The sequence below is a fragment of the Notothenia rossii genome (genome assembly GCF_949606895.1).
Source record: "Notothenia rossii genome assembly, chromosome: 10".
Taxonomy (NCBI): domain Eukaryota; kingdom Metazoa; phylum Chordata; class Actinopteri; order Perciformes; family Nototheniidae; genus Notothenia; species Notothenia rossii.
The window spans coordinates 9,310,382-9,317,881 of record NC_136908.1 but is presented as its reverse complement, the minus strand read 5'-3'; the positions used below and the strand labels follow the sequence as shown (position 1 = coordinate 9,317,881).

The 7,500-nt window shown below is 41.9% G+C and overlaps 2 protein-coding genes across 2 annotated transcripts in view; one reads left to right on the top strand and one right to left on the bottom strand.

The window, feature by feature from the left end:
- Positions 1-7,500, top strand: part of rims3 (regulating synaptic membrane exocytosis 3) — a 223,713-nt gene that overhangs the window by 5,931 nt on the left and 210,282 nt on the right. The gene's annotated exons all lie outside the window — the stretch shown is intronic.
- The window catches only part of nhsl3 (NHS like 3), a 41,175-nt gene that overhangs the window by 31,618 nt on the left and 2,057 nt on the right, over positions 1-7,500 (bottom strand). The window lies entirely within an intron of this gene.

Here is a 7,500-nt window from a genome sequence, read left to right as displayed (position 1 = left end):
GCTAAGCCACTTTTACTGTAACACTACACATTTCCCCGCTGCGAGAGGAATGAAGTAATTCTGATAGTGGAAGGCTTTGTGTAGAAAGAGAAAGTTAGATTGAAGATGTGAGAGGATATCACTCGAGCTTAATGTGTAAAATGATCTGCAATAAAATGCTCACAAAGAGATGCTGCCTCCTAATGCAGCCCCACCAGAACCACACCCAGTACATCTGTGCTGGTGGAGTACTCCGAGCTGCACTTAGTGTGTGTGTGTGTGTGTGTGTGTGTGTGTGTGTGTGTGTGTGTGTGTGTGTGTGTGTGTGTGTGTGTGTGTGTGTTGGATGCTTTGTACCCTGCCTTCACCCACCAGCTGCAATACAACGTGCCCTAGATACATTTAAATATGAGTGTGATCAAAGTGTGTGTCACTATCAGGAGACATTTTAGGATTTGACAGCAGCGGGGGAACTCAAAGGATATCGAGTCTGCACGTAGACATGCGTACATTAAAGGGAGTTTGTGCAGGGGAATGGCGTTGTCAGGGGAAAGTGGTTGTCAGGGTGACCATCACCAGGGTGTCAAGACTGGATTAGGGGCCCTACCTTTCTTAATGTACTTTAATTAGTGAGACTTGGCTGGTTTAGGATTAGTTGCGAGAAAAATTGTTTCCGATATAATTCCCTGTGAGTCATTCTAGATTGACATAAATGGCATTGATGGTGTCGATTATGCTTTGTACACTTATTACAGTTTATTCTCCACATCCAATGAATATGCCAACATCAGCCCAGCACTCCCATCTTGTGGCAAGGCACGGCTAAAACCATTACATTAGTAACAGTCGCAGAGCTGCAGACCAATATGTGCCATCTACAGGAAAAAACAAATGCAGGTGAACAGATGAGAATGTGCACCATGTCTATCCTGTAGTTTTTTTCTTCGTTGTATCTTCTGTCTATGTATATGCGTCTTTCTGAGGTATTAACTAAGATTTCTGTTAACTGCAGCATGTTTTCGGCTCAGTACAGTGGAAATGTACAAAGTTCACACAGCTCTGAATGTCACAAAGAGTCCTTTGTCCTTCTGGTTATTCAAAACAACAAGTTTTTTTTGGATCCAATCCAAACATAATTTGGATCCAAATATATTAAGATATATATCATATTTTTTTAGACTATTTGCAAATGTCCTCCATTAGAGTGATAGATAGATGGCTGATCAAACATTTGGACCCCCTTCCTCCCCCATTCTGAATATCAGGTGATATATATATGTTAAATGTAAAAATCCAATTAAATTCTGAAAAATGAAACATACTTCCTAATATCCTGCAGGGGGCAACTCCCCCGAAAGAAGTCTGACTGAATAGAAGTCTATGAGAAAATGACCTAAACATTTGTAATGGAATGACTGTATTGTCTGAATTGCTAGTTTCAGGTTTACAATTCACAGTGACTACATCCGCTTTTTAAAGATATGTGACCGAAGCCATCAGTAAATGAATGGTCCTAAATGTTCCTAAATGTTCCTTTACTCAAGACTGACTGCATTTCTAAGTTGCTTTATCATCATCTGGTCTATTATTTCGTTTTCACAAAAAAAAAGTCTGGATCAGGTAAACATCATTCAACAGGTGTATCTATGACTACAAATTATATAATAGGAGCCACACACACACACACACACACAGACACACACACAGACACACACACACACACACACACACACACACACACACACACACACACACACACACACACACACACACACACACACACACACACACACACACACACCTACATACACACACACATACACACACACACACACACACACACACTCTTTAAGGGTAAATCAGTTGTATATATCCCTGTGTGTATACAGACTCCCACTCCCTCAGTCCCACGCTGATTTCTCCCATCTGCTCCCCCTCCCCCCCCCCCCCTCGACATCAAACGCACTCCATGTCCTATAAAACAAACCATTAGCTCTTATTCCATAAACAACACCCTCTGGAGAGGAGCTATGGATGTTGATCACGAGTTATCTTGGTAACCCCATCCAATGTACATGTGAGTGTATCCATATGTGGAATCTGCATGGGTTTTCACAAGGAGTGTGTGTGCATGATACTGTACAGACATATGGTGAAAATATATAAAGACTAGTGTTACACTAGAGAGAGGGCAGACCTCCGCCAAGGCCAATGGCGCATTTGCATAACCTGGGAATGTCCATGGGAAGTGTTACTTCTGACTTTAGTGTGTTCATGAGCTTTAAGTCTCAATGTGGAAACAACATGGACACTAAAAAGTTATTTTTTATCATAACTCTTTCAACATGCTTTAAACAGCATGTGGAAATCTCTTTCTGAGTTGTTAATCCGACGTAAGGGGGCGTTCAGTGGATTTACCCAGTCTGTAAATATATACCTGAATGCAGCAATGTAAAGAAAAGTGAAACATAATTCCTGTCTTCACACTTGGATTGGCTCCACGTTTTTTTGGAGGAATGCTACAACCTTCCTCAAAGTTTCATGAAAACCAGGCCCCTAGCTTTTCTGTATTCTTTTTGACAGACAAACAAACCATACACACAGACCAACTGAGCTGAAAACGTAACCTCTTTTGGAGGAGGTAAAAAGTGACTTGCTCTCTGCGTTGGTGTGTGGATTGGCCTTATCATTAAATGGATGAAATGAATCTGATTAACACAAAACGGTGGGGGGCTGTGACCTCAATTCTTATCGTGTTTTCCATTCCCTTCATGTTATCTCCATGCGCTCTTCATTACCCCACTTTGCTGCAACACATCTCGAGACGAGAAGACGAATAATGTTTCCGTGCAACACGGACACTATTGTTGCCACAGTGTTGCTGCCACACAGTGCCGTTGCCTGGGAGACGTTTACCTCACCACCATGGCTTTAGGCTTTAGGTCTACAGATGATGGATGAGGGCAGGAGGTATCTGCTTACCCAGGTAAAATTACCTCGCTCATGAAAGTGTGTGTGTGTGGTGAATGATGTCTGCGGGGAACATTGTGAGGTTGCATTAAACTTTCACACTCCTCCCTCTCTCTGCTTCGCCCTCCGCCCGCTGCCTCCATCCTGACACACTGTATTAAAGTGGCGCTGAGTTGTGGCCTGTAATAGAGCTAAGGCGGTATTCAGTGTTCTCCATGTAATGAGATGTTTGCTCTTCAATTACTCCGTTGAGTCTGTAATCTGCATTATAGTTTGTGAATCTACACACCCTGACTGTGTTTTGTGATGTGGCAACCACACCCACACACAGATAGAGAGACATGCAGAGAGCAGGAAAATCAAGGAACCATTATGAACGGATTTACAAGGCCAGCCTTTAAAAGTATTTTCACACACACACCCACACACACACACACACCCACACACACACACACACACACACACACACACACACACACACACACACACACACACACACACACACACACACACACACACACACACACACACACACACACACACACACACACACACACACACACACACACACACACACACACACACACACACACACACACAGACTACACACTCGGACACACACGTGGAATCCCAGGGATTGTGCAGAATGACCTCACCGCTCAAACAGCCAGCAGCAGAAGATGGGCTCGGCTGGACAAAGCAGGTAGTTGCGGGGGCTCTATATGCACTTCTGTGTGTGTGTGTGTGTGTGTGTGTGTGTGTGTGTGTGTGTGTGTGTGTGTGTGTGTGTGTGTGTGTGTGTGTGTGTGTGTGTGTGTGTGTGTGTGTGTGTGTGTGTGTGTGTGTGTGTGGAGGTGATGTAATGAGTGCCAGCGCTGAATTGGCGCCGCCCTAAGCCCGGCAATATGCTGCTGACACACAAACTAGATACCCTCTGATACAGGGTAGCACTCAGTCACACACACTCCCTCAGTAGCAGATGTCCACACACAACTTTAAACACACGCTGATTACACAGTAATAAGCAGAGAAGGCCAACACACCCACAGCAGCGCTGAATAGAGGGTATGAAGCAATGTGACAAACATATCAAAAACAGTAATATGCAGTAATGAGAAGGCAGAATGAGTGAGAGAAAGAGAAATAGGTGTGTGTTTGTCTGTGCTGAGAAGTCGCTCTAATTAAAAAAAGCATTGAGAGATTGTTCCCTAAGAGTCCTCTCAAGGCTGAATGGGCCTTTGTGATTCCTTGTAATCTCTCCTCTTCATCGCATAACTCTAGGCCCAATCTGGCATCCAGGCTGCCACGCACGCACACACGCACGCTGAAAAACCTTGACGCCACACACACACACACACACTGATCCACATACTCTGATGCACGGCTCGCAGGAATTCAGCAAATCAAAGAGTGTTAGTTTCTTTTATGGGAGAGAAATCTCTGTAAAATATGGCCGACAGTCAGTGATGGACTGCAGAGCTCTGGATCACAGAGGAGAAGATCTGAGCCAGTTCTGCAGGGAGGAGGACACGGCCAATGTAAACACAGCAACAAAGACTTATTATAGTAAGAGTTGCATGACATTGCAACAGAAACAAGAAGGCTAACCAGAGGAGGATCGAGTCAGAGTTTCTCTTTCACTTCACTCACTGTTTTCTGTTGGAAGTCAAATTTCCAAAAAACAAAACAATTATTAATTTTACGTGAAGATCTTTTGCTTGTACCTTGGCGAATTAAGAATTGTATTTATGCACCAGCACTTACAATGTTATTGCTTGTTTGAAGTGAATATGTCAGCACTGTTCTTGTTGTCCTTAGTTTGAATATTTATGGTTTATTGCACTTATTGTAAGTAGCTTAGGATAAAAGCGTCAGCTAAATGTAATGAAATGTAAGGTAATTTGATCTACCTAGACTTTGGAAAAAAGATTGCAGTTTCTGAAATGGTTTCTTCAAAATGTATTCAATATTTCCAATATGACTTTTTAATCAGCGTGAGTGGCATCACAGGTGTAGATTTTGCATTATTGTAAAGTATTGTGTACAAGATCTGTTATCATTAGAACAAAGACAATACATTGTCTATTTTTTTTGCTCCAGAATATAAAAAGGGGTACTACAATGTGAAGAAACAGAAACAGTCAGAATGAAGAAATTGGATGTATTTAATTAGTACAGTATACTGATTAGCAAATAAGTGATGATTTCAAATGTAGCTTACGTGAGTGGTTCTCCACCCTTTTTTGGCTCATGACCCCATCCAAAGAAAAGCAGCTAGGGGGGGGCCCATAGTTGACAACTTTGAGTTTTCAGCAATTACATTTCATACTTTAATTTCCCCTTTATACTTTGAAAATAGATTTAATTGTCGAAAATGGGGACAAAGCAATCATCTGCTGACCAATCCAACTTATCTTGTGACCCTTTGGAGGGGCCAAGCCTGTGTTTAGGGCCACTGGCTTATTTCAACATATTTAGGTGATGCAACCTGTTTCTAATGCAGCCACTGGTTCAGAGATTTTGTTCAAAGAATCAAGAGGGAACAGAAACTTTTTACATTACAACATTTTCTAGTATCACAATAGGACAAGTCACTGCTTGTTCAGATTGTGTCAAATAGAAACTTGATTGGGACTTTTGCTTTGTAAACCATTTCATTGGAACCCGTCAAGTCAAGGACTAAGTAGTCAGATAAAGGGCCTATGTGTTTAAGTAGATAATGTGTCGGTACAGCAAGTGTCAGTTGTCTTTCACACATTTCTGCTTTGTATCGTAAGGTTTTTAAAGTCACCCAGCGAGTTCAGGGAGAATGAAGCGAAGCAAGAGAAAAATGAATGGTGCATGAACCAATTGGCTGAAAACAGGCTTCCTATCACTCTATCTGTAGTCTGTAACAGATAAAGTGTCAAAGGAAAAAGCAAGTGAATCCAAAACTAACAATTTGTTGACACTTACGGGGGAAACAGAGAGCGTCAGCTGTTCATGTTGGTGAACTAAGGAACAGATTGTTCTGTCACTAGATACAGTGTATGAAAACGTCAACGATGGCTGTATGAACACAAAGCACCTTCTACTTCTTTATGTTCTTGTTTCACTGATTCCTGATAAAAATACACATTTTAACCAATGGTAATCACATCTGCAGAAACATAAGGTCAATCACCATCCATCAACAGCCAAACAAAAATAGTGAGAGTTATTAAAAGAGAACAATTGAAGGTCACTTGAATCTGCAGTGCCTGGCTTGGTGTTCATAATTATCTGGGAAAATGCCCAAAAATATATTTCCCACATGTTTTTACTATGAGGCTTTGACCACATCCTCTGCTGGGGAATTATTAGCCCTACTACTAGATAATGTTTGGTTTCAAATGGAGTCACTGTCTGCTACCAATCCAGCGTTCATAGTTCACCAAAGAAGAAAACAAAAACACGATGTGAGGCATAATAAGGGATCATGGAAGATGTTTTTAGGCGGAACGAGAACAAAAACCACAAAAGCCCAGAGACATAATCTGGATCTCCAAGAGTTGTTGGATAGTTACTACAGTAACACAAACACACAAACACAAACACACACACACACACACACACACACACACACACACACACACACACATACACAAACACACACACACACACACACACACACACACACACACACACACACACACACACACACACACACACACACACACACACACACACACACACACACACAGGAGAAAGGGATGGCTTTTGGGGTGGAACAAAAACAGGAAATGGGGACCGTGGGTAAGCTCTGTGCTGCCGACCAAGCAAACGCATCAGTAAACAGAAAGGGGGATTAAACCCCTGTGTCAGTCTACGTGTGTGTCACTTTGGCCATTTTAAACATGTCCAGACAGATGAACCCTGTTTCCATCTTAATCCAAAAGTCAACACATGTATCTGAAACATCATGACTATGCAGTCTTTGTCATTAGAGACAAAACAAGACAGAATTATACAGTGGAGTTTCCAAACAAGCAAACTGACCTCACCTCACCTAAACTGAACCTTATGAAGGAATATCCATCCTGACACAGACTTTGATGCAACTCTGATTAGAGACTGAAAAGGATGTCATTCATGTCAGGCAGATTCTCTGCAGATGATGGATTTAAGAAAAAATGTTCGCAATTTTACTAATAAACAAAATACCTTCCTGGATGGAAAGTTGCTGCAAGGTCAAATATTTTTTAAGTTAAAGGTGGGGTAGGTCATTTTGGAGAAACCGGTTCGAGTGCGCTAGAATTTGAAAATACATAACCGGAACAAATCTGCCACTTCCTTACAGAGCCCCTTCTCCAACACACACAAGGGCACAAGATAAATTTGTGCACAGATTGAAGGCTGACAGGCAGGTAGGCCATCCAGTTATTTTAGCCGGACCGGCTCAGATGATTGGTCGTGCTTTTTACAGTACTACGGCTTCCAGAGAGGACATTTTTGTATGGATTTTTTGTCAAAGCACTTCAGATATTCATTGCTATCGGGATGTTAAGAGCATTCCATGGAATATAACAAGAA